Source organism: Coregonus lavaretus, assembly GCF_964263955.1.
Source record: "Coregonus lavaretus genome assembly, chromosome: 1".
Taxonomy (NCBI): domain Eukaryota; kingdom Metazoa; phylum Chordata; class Actinopteri; order Salmoniformes; family Salmonidae; genus Coregonus; species Coregonus lavaretus.
The window spans coordinates 28,452,933-28,467,876 of NC_139988.1; positions in this window are offsets into that span (position 1 = coordinate 28,452,933).

Below are 14,944 nucleotides of genomic sequence, written 5' to 3' on the forward strand. Positions count from 1 at the left end.
GTGACTTTCCACGTGGCACCGTCACAGGATGCCACCTTCCAACAAGTAATTTCGTAAAATTTCTGCCCTCCTAGAGCTGCCCGGTCAACTGTAAGTGCTGTTATTGTGAAGTGGAAACATCTAGGAGCAACAACGGCTCAGCCGCAAAGTGATAGGCCACACAAGCTCACAGAACGAGACCGCCGAGTGTAAAAATGATCTGTCCTCGGTTGCAACACTCACTACCGAGTTCCAAACTGCCTCTGGAAGCAACGTCAGCACAATAACTGTTAGTCAGGAGCTTCATTAAATGGGTTTCCATGGCCGAGCAGTCGCACACATGTGTAAGAGCACCATGTGCAATGCCAAGCGTTGGCTGGAGTGGTGTAAAGCTCGCCGCCATTGGACTCTGGAGCAGTGGAAACGCGTTCTCTGGAGTGATGAATCACGCTTCACCATCTGGCAGTCCGACGGACAAATCTGGATTTGGCGGATGCCAGGAGAACGCTACCTGCCCGAATGCATAGTGCCAACTGTAAAGTTTGGTGGCGAGGAATAATGTTCTAGGGCTGTTTTTCATGGTTCGGGCTAGGCCTTTTAGTTCCAGTGAAGGGAAGTCTTAACACTACAGCATACAATGACATTCTAGACTATTCTGTGCTTCCAAATTTGTGGCAACAGATTGGGAAGGCTCTTTCCTGTTTCAGCATGACAATGCCCCCGTGCACAAAGCGAGGACCATACAGAAATGGTTTGTCAAGATTGTTGTGGAAGAACTTGACTGGCCTGCACAGAGCCCTGACCCCAACCCCATCGAACACCTTGGGGATGAATTGGAACACCAACTGCGGGCCTAATCGCCCAAAATCAGTGCCGACCTCACTAATGCTCTTGTGGCTGAATGGAAGCAAGTCCCTGCAGCAATGCTCCAACATCTAGTGGAAAGCCTTCCCAGAAGAGTGGAGGCTGTTATAGCAACAAGTGGGGGAGCAACTCCATATTAAATCCCATGATTTTGGAATGAGATGTTTGACGAGCAGGTGTCCACATACTTTTGGTAATGTAGTGTACCTCTGTCTGTACTGTTATACACTGTGTGTGTGTTTGTATATATGTGTGTGTGTACTGTTATTGTCTTTAACATACAGTGTAAATCCCTATGCCTTGTCAATTAACCATCAAATAAAGAAAATGTTTCGGAACATAAATAATACACTGCTCAAAAAAATAAAGGGAACACTAAAATAACACATCCTAGATCTGAATGAATGAAATAATCTTATTAAATACTTTTTTCTTTACATAGTTGAATGTGCTGACAACAAAATCACACAAAAATTATCAATGGAAATCAAATTTATCAACCCATGGAGGTCTAGATTTGGAGTCACCCTCAAAATTAAAGTGGAAAACCACACTACAGGCTGATCCAACTTTGATGTAATGTCCTTAAAATAAGTCAAAATGAGGCTCAGTAGTGTGTGTGGCCTCCACGTGCCTGTATGACCTCTCTACAATGCCTGGGCATGCTCCTGATGAGGTGGAGGATGGTCTCCTGAGGGATCTCCTCCCAGACCTGGACTAAAGCATCCGTCAACTCCTGGACAGTCTGTGGTACAACGTGGCGTTGGTGGATGGAGCGAGACATGATGTCCCAGATGTGCTCAATTGGATTCAGATCTGGGGAACGGGCGGGCCAGTCCATAGTATCAATGCCTTCCTCTTGCAGGAACTGCTGACACACTCCAGCCACATGAGGTCTAGCATTGTCTTGCATTAGGAGGAACCCAGGGCTAACCGCACCAGCATATGGTCTCACAAGGGATCTGAGGATCTCATCTCGGTACCTAATGGCAGTCAGGCTACCTCTGGCGAGCACATGGAGGGCTTTTCGGCCCCCCAAAGAAATGCCACCCCACACCATGACTGACCCACCGCCAAACCGGTCATGCTGGAGGATGTTGCAGGCAGCAGAACGTTCTCCACGGCGTCTCCAGACTCTGTCACGTCTGTCACATGTGCTCAGTGTGAACCTGCTTTCATCTGTGAAGAGCACAGGGCGCCAGTGGCGAATTTGCCAATCTTGGTGTTCTCTGGCAAATGCCAAACGCTGTAAGCACAACCCCCACCTGTGGACGTCGGGCCCTCATACCACCCTCATGGAGTCTGTTTCTGACCGTTTGAGCAGACACATGCACATTTGTGGCCTGCTGGAGGTCATTTTGCAGGGCTCTGGCAGTGCTCATCCTGCTCCTCCTTGCACAAAGGCGGAGGTAGCAGTCCTGCTGCTGATTTGTTGCCCTCCTACGGCCTCCTCCACGTCTCCTGATGTACTGGCCTGTCTCCTGGTAGCGCCTCCATGCTCTGGACACTACGCTGACAGACACAGCAAACCTTCTTGCCACAGCTCGCATTGATGTGCCATCCTGGATGAGCTGCACTACCTGAGCCACTTGTGTGGGTTGTAGACTCCGTCTCATGCTACCACTAGAGTGAAAGCACCGCCAGCATTCAAAAGTGACCAAAACATCAGCCAGGAAGCATAGGAACTGAGAAGTGGTCTGTGGTCACCACCTGCAAAACCAGTCCTTTATTGGGGGTGTCTTGCTAATTGCCTATAATTTCCATCTGTTGTCTATTCCATTTGCACAACAGCATGTGACATTTATTGTCAATCAGTGTTGCTTCCTAAGTGGACAGTTTGATTTCACAGAAGTGTGATTGACTTGGAGTTACATTGTGTTGTTTAAGTGTTCCCTTTATTTTTTTGAGCAGTGTATATAGAGACTTTTGAACTTTCCACACTATTCTTACAGACTTTTATAAGTAGTTTAATTGATCATTTGACAACAGGAGATTCCTATAAAACCATGTAAGCAAAAAAATATAACATCTCCAGATGGGAGTTCATTCGTATTGTTTTTATCTGCACAGCAAAGTACAAAATACCTTGTAGGGTAGAAGTACAAGCCGACATTAAAGAATGTAAACAAAATGTGTTGGAACTTAACTGCAGTTCAGGTTTACTCTGTGTGCTATTCCCATGTGGATGGTTACAATGTTATTTATGAGGGACACTGGGATACAGTGCCTTCAGAAAGTACTCATACACCTTTACTTATCCACATTTTGTTAGAGGGGGAGCGGCAGTGAACAGCAATCTTCATGTCTTTCCACAGATTTTCAATGGGATTCAAGTCTGGGCTTTGGCTGGGCCACTCAATGACTTTCACATTCTTGTTCTGAAGCCATTCCAGTGTTGCTTTAGGTGTATGCTTGGGGTCATTGCCCTGTTGGAACATAAATCTTCGCCCCAGTCTAACATTGTTTGTATTTTGAAGCAGGTTCTCATCAAGGATTTGCCTGTATTTGACTCCATTCATTGTTCCTTCTATCCTTACCAGTCACCCAGTCCCTACTGCTGAAAAGCTTCCCCATAGCATGATGCTGCCACCACCATGCTTCACAATAGGGATGGTGTTAGACGGGTGATGAGCTGTGCCTGGTTTTCTCCAGACATAGCGCTTTGCATTCAAGCCAAAGATTCAATTTGTCTCATCAGACCACAGTATCTTTGCCTTATGATCTCATAATCTTTCACGTGCCTTTTTGCAAACTCCAGGCGTGCTGTCAAGTGCCTTTTTCTCAGGAGTGGCTTCTCTCTGGACACCCTCCCATAAAGCCCAGATTGGTGAAGCGCTGTAGAGACTGTTGTCCTTCTGGCAGGTTCTCCTATCTCAGCCAAGGAACTACAGAGTGGTCATTGGGTTCATGGTCACCTCCCTGACCAAGGTCCTTCTTGCCCGGTTGGTCAGTTTGGTCGGACGGCCAGCTCTAGGCAGAGTCTGGGTAGTTCCATATTTTTCCCATTTCCCAATGATGGAAAACACTGTGCTCTTGGAAACTTTCAACACTCTAGAAAAAGTTTTTACCCTTCCCCAGATATGACTCATCACAATTCTATCTCGATAATCTACGGATAGTTCCTTGGACTTCATGGTATAGTTTAGGCTCTGACATGCACTGTCAACCATGGGACCTTATAAAGACAGGTGGGATTCCTCTCAATTAATGTCCAAACAATTGAATTGGCCACACGTGGACTCCAATCAAGTTGTAGTGACATCTCAAGGATGATCAAAGGAAATTAGATACACCTGAGCTCAATTTGGAGTGTCATAGCAAAGGGGTGTGAAAACTTATGTAAATATATATTTCAGTATTTCATTTTCAATAAATTTCAAAATAAATCTAAAACAATGTTTTCCTTTTGTCATTATGGGGTATTGTGTGTATATGTGTGATAATTATTGTTATTATTATTATTATTATTTATTTTTATTCAGGCTGTAACATAACAAAAGGTGGAATAAGTCAAGGGGTATGAATACTTTCTGAAGGCACTGTATATGTATGGTTGAGTGATTGAGGCGACTTTCAGTTGGAGAGTGACTGTGTTTTCCTTAGGGAGACATAGTGACAAACATCAGACTGGAAAAACCCTGGAAACAACGTACTACGCACACACACCATTCTGAATCCATCGCGCAATAATGATAGGACTTCCTGACTCTGTCGCAGGATCAGGGTCCTGCATGAGTTGAGTCATGGGAAAGGTATGTGTGTCATAAATTCCACTTCCCCTCCATCAATTCCAGATCATCCCCTTATTTCAGCTAATAAACCCCTCTATCACCCAAACTCATAGACACCGTTCTTAGACCTCACATGCCCCTTCCCCTGTGGGAATTATCCTGATCTTAAAATAGCGGATGTCCCTTTTTAAGAGTTTTACTACGGTGAGAAGAAATGTCCCTCTCATAGTGGTGGGCTGTCTAGTGCTACAGCGTTTTGATGAATCTCTTCTGTGCTCCTTATCAACGACTGTATGACCACAAACACACACACACACACACACACACACACACACACAACCCCCACCTCGACACACACACTGTGCTCATGCTGTGATGAATCCCCTCTGTGCAGGGCGGTGAAAGGGAGAACACTTCTGATATCATTAAGCTTTAGTAATGGTCCCCATGCAGTGAACCCTCTGGCACGGCGACTCTCACTCTGCTGGCTAACTGGCCTGCGATGGGCTGGGGAGGGATGGAGAGGGCAGGCACTAGATGGCCAGGTTGGAAGGGACATAAATGGCCATAAGATTGACTATTAACTGCACACTCTATTTACTGTAAGCACAGTGCAGTTCACCAGGCTGAATTCTAATACATGCTTGCCCTGGAAACAGCTCTGGATGAGTGCATACATTAATATATAATGCACCACAAGACAACTAAATTGTCACCTAGTGTGAATGTATTTATACATCAGTATGTGAGTGTGTGTGTGTGTTTGTGTGGAATGCATGCGTGCGTGTGTGTGCTTACATGCTCGCGCGTGTGTGAACCAGGGTTCATGAGCCCTGTGTTGAGTGCTGAGATCACACTTCATTTGGGCTGCCTCCCAAATAGCACCATGCATATTCCCTATATCGTTTATGACTTTTGTCCAGGACCCATACGGTTATGTAGGGAATAGGCTGCCATTTGGGACAGAGACATGCTGCTTGCTTGGTCGTAGGTTTAACCACCGACAGGGAGCTCAGTAGATCACCTTCCTCAGACAGCTCCCTTAAACGTCCTTGGCAGACCCCCCCCCCCCCCCCCCATCCTCTCTCCCTCCATTCACCTCTTTCCCTCCCTCCTTCCTAGGCTGGATGCTGCAATATTTCTCTCTTTCTCTCTCCCTCTCTTTCCGCACTCTCTCTTCACCCCTCTCTCTCTCTCTCTCTCTCTCTCTCTCTCTCTCTCTCTCTCTCTCTCTCTCTCTCTCTCGCTCTCTTCCCTGAAATGCTCCCATCACCACCAGCCCTTGTAAATGCATGACAACGTCTGTATATATGTAAGTCATGGCACCGTGTCCTGTGTGACACCAACTGTATATACAGTGGGGGAAAAAAGTATTTAGTCAGCCACCAATTGTGCAAGTTCTCCCACTTAGATGAGAGAGGCCTGTAATTTTCCTCATAGGTACACGTCAACTATGACAGACAAATTGAGATTTTTTTCCCCAGAAAATCACATTGTAGGATTTTTTAGGAATTTATTTGAAAATTATGGTGGAAAATAAGTATTTGGTCACCTACAAACAAGCAAGATTTCTGGCTCTCACAGACCTGTAACTTCTTCTTTAAGAGGCTCCTCTGTCCTCCACTCGTTACCTGTATTAATGGCACCTGTTTGAACTTGTTATCAGTATAAAAGACACCTGTCCACAACCTCAAACAGTCACACTCCAAACTCCACTATGGCCAAGACCAAAGAGCTGTCAAAGGACACCAGAAACAAAATTGTAGACCTGCACCAGGCTGGGAAGACTGAATCTGCAATAGGTAAGCAGCTTGGTTTGAAGAAATCAACTGTGGGAGCAATTATTAGGAAATGGAAGACATACAAGACCACTGATAATCTCCCTCGATCTGGGGCTCCACGCAAGATCTCACCCCGTGGGGTCAAAATGATCACAAGAACGGTGAGCAAAAATCCCAAAACCACACGGGGGACCTAGTGAATGACCTGCAGAGAGCTGGGACCAAAGTAACAAAGCCTACCATCAGTAACACACACTACGCCGCCAGGGACTCAAATCCTGCAGTGCCAGACGTGTCCCCCTGCTTAAGCCAGTACATGTCCAGGCCCGTCTGAAGTTTGCTAGAGTGCATTTGGATGATCCAGAAGAGGATTGAGAGAATGTCATATGGTCAGATGAAACCAAAATATAACTTTTTGGTAAAAACTCAACTCGTCGTGTTTGGAGGACAAAGAATGCTGAGTTGCATCCAAAGAACACCATACCTACTGTGAAGCATGGGGGTGGAAACATCATGCTTTGGGGCTGTTTTTCTGCAAAGGGACCAGGACGACTGATCCGTGTAAAGGAAAGAATGAATGGGGCCATGTATCGTGAGGTTTTGAGTGAAAACCTCCTTCCATCAGCAAGGGCATTGAATATGAAACGTGACTGGGTCTTTCAGCATGACAATGATCCCAAACACACTGCCCAGGCAACGAAGGAGTGGCTTCGTAAGAAGCATTTCAAGGTCCTGGAGTGGCCTAGCCAGTCTCCAGATCTCAACCCCATAGAAAATATTTGGAGGGAGTTGAAAGTCTGTGTTGCCCAGTGACAGCCCCAAAACATACTGCTCTAGAGGAGATCTGCATGGAGGAATGGGCCAAAATACCAGCAACAGTGTGTGAAAACCTTGTGAAGACTTACAGAAAACGTTTGACCTGTGTCATTGCCAACAAAGGGTATATAACAAAGTATTGAGAAACTTTTGTTATTGACCAAATACTTATTTTCCACCATAATTTGCAAATAAATTCATTAAAAATCCTACAATATGATTTTCTGGGAAAAAAATTCCTCATTTTGTCTGTCATAGTTGACGTGTACCTATGATGAAAATTACAGGCCTCTCTCATCTTTTTAAGTGGGAGAACTTGCACAATTGGTGGCTGACTAAATACTTTTTTCCCCCACTGTATACTATTAAGTGTCATCTTTTGAATGGACCTGTTTCACTGTCCACACTGGTGCCTGTCGCAGAATGATGATATACGGAGAGGTGAGGGTTGGAAGCTCACCAGAACGTTTGAGGTTGAACTTAAAATGATATTTATTCTCTAAGTCCATTCTTACTGTACAGGAAAAGCCCTTGCAGTCACACTGAGTTCAAACGCATTTGTTATCCTTGCAATTCCTCCTGTGCAATGCCTATATTCTTATCAGTAAAGTAATACAAAAAAGTGGAATACTGTAGGTGTAGATACACCTTCCTAATATTAAGTTGCACTCCCTTTTGCCCTCAGAGCAGCCTCAATTCGTAGGGGCATGGACTCTACAAGGTGTCAAAAGCGGTCCACAGGGATGCTGGCCCATGTTGACGTCAATGCTTCTCACAGTTGTGTCATGTTGGCTGGATGTCCTTTGGGTGGTGGACAATTCTTGATACACATGGGAAACTGTTTTTGGCACACTCAAACCGGTGCGCCTGACACCTTCTACCATGCCCCGTTCAAAGGCACTTTGTCTTGCCCATTCACCCTCTAAATGGTACACATACACAATTCACGTCTCCATTGTCTTAAGCCTTAAAAATCCTTCTTTAATCTGTTTCCTCCCCTTCATTTATACTGATCGAAATGGATTTAACAAGTGACATCAATATGGGATCATACCTTTCACTTGGATTCACCTGGCAAGTCTATATCATGGAAAGAGCAGGTGTTCCTTATGTTTTGTATACTCAGTGTATATAGACAACAACTTCTTAACATCCGACCAACAAGGGAAAATACAAGAACCAGGTCATCTATACTATTGAAGAAAAAATATATTTGTTTGCCATTCTCTCTCTCTCTCTCTCTCTCTCTCTCTCTCTCTCTCTAAAATGTCCCCTCAAAATAATATTTAATATTTTTTACATCATGAGGTTTTGTACACACTCTCTCTTGCACCGCTATCAATCAGGTTTTTAATTTAATGTATGAATATGTGATTTATGTAGCTGGGGCAGATCGTATACATCTATTGTGTGGAGAGCGCTGATGTTCCTGTATTGATTGACCGGCTTAATAGTGTTTGTTGTTTATCGCTGATCCCAGCAAATAAAGCAAATAAATAGTTCAGATTGAGCTCACTCACAATGATGATCAGAAGTATGGAGGGAGGGAGACAGGGAGACAGGGAGGGAGGGAGAGAGAGGGAGAGGGAGAGGGAGAGGGAGAGGGAGAGGGAGAGGGAGAGGGAGGACTGATATGCAACAAGGCAGGGAGAGGGAGGGAGGGTCTTCTATGGAGGATGTAGTCTGTTCAGTGAGTGAGTGCTTTGCTGATGCACACTGCTATAGGACGAGACATGAGCAACAGCTCAAGGGGTGCGAAGGCAGGGTGAGCCATGGTGCAGCACCCCAGAGCAGTTTGTATATGTTAAGTGCCTTGCTCAAGGGCACAATTGCAGGAGATGGCATCTAGAATTTTCCGGCCAGTGCTATGAGGACTGGACTGATCTACATTTTTGGCCTGATCTGCTCCTAGATATTTTTGCATTTGAAGAACATTTGATTTTAACTTTTGATTGACAGCTCAATTCATGCTTAAGAACACACTGTGTCCACCATGGACCCATAGGCGTGCGCGCACACACACAGAAACACACACAAATGAAAAAACACACATACACAGCCTCCAACCCAAGGCCTAAATCACACCTCAAGTACAAATCAGATCGCTCAGATTCTTATTCTCAGAGTTATTTCTATTCCCAGTGGATTTGTCAAATCGATGAGAAAATCAAACAATTGTTATTGCTCAGTGTCTGTGCTTTTCAGAAGAATTGTGACAAATGAAAGTTGTCTTGACATGCCATGTCAGTTAGTTAGAGAAGAGAAAAGTTAAGAGAGCTTTCTTTGAGACTTACAGTGGTGTGTCATGTTAAATAAATGAAATAAGGAAACCCTGAGTACTACAAGTGATAGTCTTTAGTGAGTGCGTTGACCTGAAATCATCCATAATAGATACAGTGGGGGAAAAAAGTATTTATTCAGCCACCAATTGTGCAAGTTCTCCCACTTAAAAAGATGAGAGAGGCCTGTAATTTTCATCATAGGTACACGTCAACTATGACAGACAAAATGAGAAACAAAAATCCAGAAAATCACATTGTAGGATTTTTAATGAATTTATTTGCAAATTATGGTGGAAAATAAGTATTTGGTCAATAACAAAAGTTTCTCAATACTTTGTTATATACCCTTTGTTGGCAATGACAGGTCAAACGTTTTCTGTAAGTCTTCACAAGGTTTTCACACACTGTTGCTGGTATTTTGGCCCATTCCTCCATGCAGATCTCCTCTAGAGCAGTGATGTTTTGGGGCTGTCGCTGGGCAACACGGACTTTCAACTCCCTCCAAAGATTTTCTATGGGGTTGAGATCTGGAGACTGGCTAGGCCACTCCAGAACCTTGAAATGCTTCTTACGAAGCCACTCCTTCGTTGCCCGGGCGGTGTGTTTGGTATCATTGTCATGCTGAAAGACCCAGCCACATTTCATCTTCAATGCCCTTGCTGATGGAAGGAGGTTTTCACTCAAAATCTCATGATACATGGCCCCATTCATTATTTCCTTTACACGGATCAGTCGTCCTGGTCCCTTTGCAGAAAAACTGCCCCAAAGTATGATGTTTCCACCCCCATGCTTCACAGTAGGTATGGTGTTCTTTGGATGCAACTCAGCATTCTTTGTCCTCCAAACACGACGAGTTGAGTTTTTACCAAAAAGTTATATTTTGGTTTCATCTGACCATATGACATTCTCCCAATCCTCTTCTGGATCATCCAAATGCACTCTAGCAAACTTCAGACGGGCCTGGACATGTACTGGCTTAAGCAGGGGGACACGTCTGGCACTGCAGGATTTGAGTCCCTGGCGGCGTAGTGTGTGTTACTGATGGTAGGCTTTGTTACTTTGGTCCCAGCTCTCTGCAGGTCATTCACTAGGTCCCCCCGTGTGGTTCTGGGATTTTTGCTCACCGTTCTTGTGATCATTTTGACCCCACGGGGTGAGATCTTGCGTGGAGCCCCAGATCGAGGGAGATTATCAGTGGTCTTGTATGTCTTCCATTTCCTAATAATTGCTCCCACAGTTGATTTCTTCAAACCAAGCTGCTTACCTATTGCAGATTCAGTCTTCCCAGCCTGGTGCAGGTCTACAATTTTGTTTCTGGTGTCCTTTGACAGCTCTTTGGTCTTGGCCGTCAACTATGACAGACAAAATGAGAAACAAAAATCCAGAAAATCACATTGTAGGATTTTTAATGAATTTATTTGCAAATTATGGTGGAAAATAAGTATTTGGTCAATAACAAAAGTTTTTCAATACTTTGTTATATACCCTTTGTTGGCAATGACAGGTCAAACGTTTTCTGTAAGTCTTCACAAGGTTTTCACACACTGTTGCTGGTATTTTGGCCCATTCCTCCATGCAGATCTCCTCTAGAGCAGTGATGTTTTGGGGCTGTCGCTGGGCAACACGGACTTTCAACTCCCTCCAAAGATTTTCTATGGGGTTGAGATCTGGAGACTGGCTAGGCCACTCCAGAACCTTGAAATGCTTCTTACGAAGCCACTCCTTCGTTGCCCGGGCGGTGTGTTTGGTATCATTGTCATGCTGAAAGACCCAGCCACATTTCATCTTCAATGCCCTTGCTGATGGAAGGAGGTTTTCACTCAAAATCTCATGATACATGGCCCCATTCATTATTTCCTTTACACGGATCAGTCGTCCTGGTCCCTTTGCAGAAAAACAGCCCCAAAGCATGATGTTTCCACCCCCATGCTTCACAGTAGGCATGGTGTTCTTTGGATGCAACTCAGCATTCTTTGTCCTCCAAACACGACGAGTTGAGTTTTTACCAAAAAGTTATATTTTGGTTTCATCTGACCATATGACATTCTCCCAATCCTCTTCTGGATCATCCAAATGCACTCTAGCAAACTTCAGACGGGCCTGGACATGTACTGGCTTAAGCAGGGGGACACGTCTGGCACTGCAGGATTTGAGTCCCTGGCGGCGTAGTGTGTGTTACTGATGGTAGGCTTTGTTACTTTGGTCCCAGCTCTCTGCAGGTCATTCACTAGGTCCCCCCGTGTGGTTCTGGGATTTTTGCTCACCGTTCTTGTGATCATTTTGACCCCACGGGGTGAGATCTTGCATGGAGCCCCAGATCGAGGGAGATTATCAGTGGTCTTGTATGTCTTCCATTTCCTAATAATTGCTCCCACAGTTGATTTATTCAAACCAAGCTGCTTACCTATTGCAGATTCAGTCTTCCCAGCCTGGTGCAGGTCTACAATTTTGTTTCTGGTGTCCTTTGACAGCTCTTTGGTCTTGGCCGTCAACTATGACAGACAAAATGAGAAACAAAAATCCAGAAAATCACATTGTAGGATTTTTTATGAATTTATTTGCAAATTATGGTGGAAAATAAGTATTTGGTCAATAACAAAAGTTTTTCAATACTTTGTTATATACCCTTTGTTGGCAATGACAGGTCAAACGTTTTCTGTAAGTCTTCACAAGGTTTTCACACACTGTTGCTGGTATTTTGGCCCATTCCTCCATGCAGATCTCCTCTAGAGCAGTGATGTTTTGGGGCTGTCGCTGGGCAACACGGACTTTCAACTCCCTCCAAAGATTTTCTATGGGGTTGAGATCTGGAGACTGGCTAGGCCACTCCAGAACCTTGAAATGCTTCTTACGAAGCCACTCCTTCGTTGCCCGGGCGGTGTGTTTGGTATCATTGTCATGCTGAAAGACCCAGCCACATTTCATCTTCAATGCCCTTGCTGATGGAAGGAGGTTTTCACTCAAAATCTCATGATACATGGCCCCATTCATTATTTCCTTTACACGGATCAGTCGTCCTGGTCCCTTTGCAGACAAACAGCCCCAAAGCATGATGTTTCCACCCCCATGCTTCACAGTAGGTATGGTGTTCTTTGGATGCAACTCAGCATTCTTTGTCCTCCAAACACGACGAATTGAGTTTTTACCAAAAAGTTATATTTTGGTTTCATCTGACCATATGACATTCTCCCAATCCTCTTCTGGATCATCCAAATGCACTCTAGCAAACTTCAGACGGGCCTGGACATGTACTGGCTTAAGCAGGGGGACACGTCTGGCACTGCAGGATTTGAGTCCCTGGCGGCGTAGTGTGTGTTACTGATGGTAGGCTTTGTTACTTTGGTCCCAGCTCTCTGCAGGTCATTCACTAGGTCCCCCCGTGTGGTTCTGGGATTTTTGCTCACCGTTCTTGTGATCATTTTGACCCCACGGGGTGAGATCTTGCGTGGAGCCCCAGATCGAGGGAGATTATCAGTGGTCTTGTATGTCTTCCATTTCCTAATAATTGCTCCCACAGTTGATTTCTTCAAACCAAGCTGCTTACCTATTGCAGATTCAGTCTTCCCAGCCTGGTGCAGGTCTACAATTTTGTTTCTGGTGTCCTTTGACAGCTCTTTGGTCTTGGCCATAGTGGAGTTTGGAGTGTGACTGTTTGAGGTTGTGGACAGGTGTCTTTTATACTGATAACAAGTTCAAACAGGTGCCATTAATACAGGTAACGAGTGGAGGACAGAGGAGCCTCTTAAAGAAGAAGTTACAGGTCTGTGAGAGCCAGAAATCTTGCTTGTTTGTAGGTGACCAAATACTTATTTTCCACCATAATTTGCAAATAAATTCATAAAAAATCCTACAATGTGATTTTCTGGGGAAAAAAATCTCAATTTGTCTGTCATAGTTGACGTGTACCTATGATGAAAATTACAGGCCTCTCTCATCTTTTTAAGTGGGAGAACTTGCACAATTGGTGGCTGACTAAATACTTTTTTTCCCCACTGTAAAAGAGGGAAGGTCTGCACTCATAGATTTGATGTCATATAAATTGCATTAGCTTATGTAACAATGGTTTAATATTGTCCTTGTGTGTAAGGCACGAGGCCTACATTTCATATTTCACTGCTCCTTTCCACACAGCACGTAGAAGCGGCCTTAGGTACAGCTGTAGGATTAGTTTATTCTCCCTATTCAAGCATTGTAATCATTTGGGGGGAAAGTGCAAAACTGACCTTAGATCAGTCTAGGGGCGACTTCATTCCACACACGCACTCACTCACACGCACTCACACGCACACGCACACGCACACACACACACGCACAGACACGCACACACATGCACACACACGCACACACACACACGCACACACACACGCACGCACACACACACGCACACACACACACACACACACACACAGACACACACACACACACACACCTAAAAGCAGGGAGGGGAACACACAATAAATCAGGACAATTACTCGTCATGTCTCTCAAAGACTGCTCACACCCCTGGCTAAAACAAACAGAACTTCCCATCCCCATTTCCCTAAGACAGAGTAGGCTGTCACCTCTCCCCCCTGTCTCCCCCCTGCCACCCTCCCTCCTCCCCCCCTGCCACCCTCCCTCTGTGGCGCTACCACATTAACAGTCGATCGATCCTGAATACGAGAGAATGGGAAACGAGAAGAAAACGAAGGGATGTGTCCATCTCCGGTGAAGGGAGGTGTGGTGGACCGGGGTCAGATCAAACGCTGACACAATCCGGATGCTAAGGCTAAGGCAGGGAGATGGGGAGGCTGGAGGCTGGGGGGATGCTGCAGGGGGAGGGGCTGGTGGGGGGTTGAGGTGAGGATGCAGGGAGGTGTGTGTTTCGCGGACGTTGACGGATCTTGGCAATCTCACGCTAGTCTCCGCCACTCTATCAGGCGAGGAGCGTTAACATTAGCTGTCAATATCATCAGCCGGGGGTCGGCTAGGGCTGAGAGATACACCGGTCTAGTAACACTTAGTTACTGTGGGGTTTTCTATACTACACACACCTGCCATGCTAGGGCTGAGATACACAAGGCTAACACTGCTCAGATACTGTGGTTTTCTATAATGTCTGCCAGGCAAGGGCACAGAAATACAGAAGTAATGGGTTTGAATCTGGACTCGGTGATTTGCTGTAATGCTGGTTCAGACGAGGCCACATTTGTTGACTGTAAAAGGCTTTTTATGAGACTGTCTGGTAAACGACTGCAATGTACCATTCCTTACATACCGTAATGTAACGACTCTTATCAAGTATGCACATGATCGAAGCACCGCAGCAGAGCACTATATTTTACAGCAAATGCTGCAGAAAAAGCTGACTCTTTCGTCCGCGAGCGCCCACACAGCTGGCTGTTTAAACCTGTCTGAAAACAGCCTATACTATATCTTTATCTATAAAACAAATAATCTGAGCTGCATGCGATTGACAAGTCACAGGAAGCATGCGCTCCTTTTGTGCCTT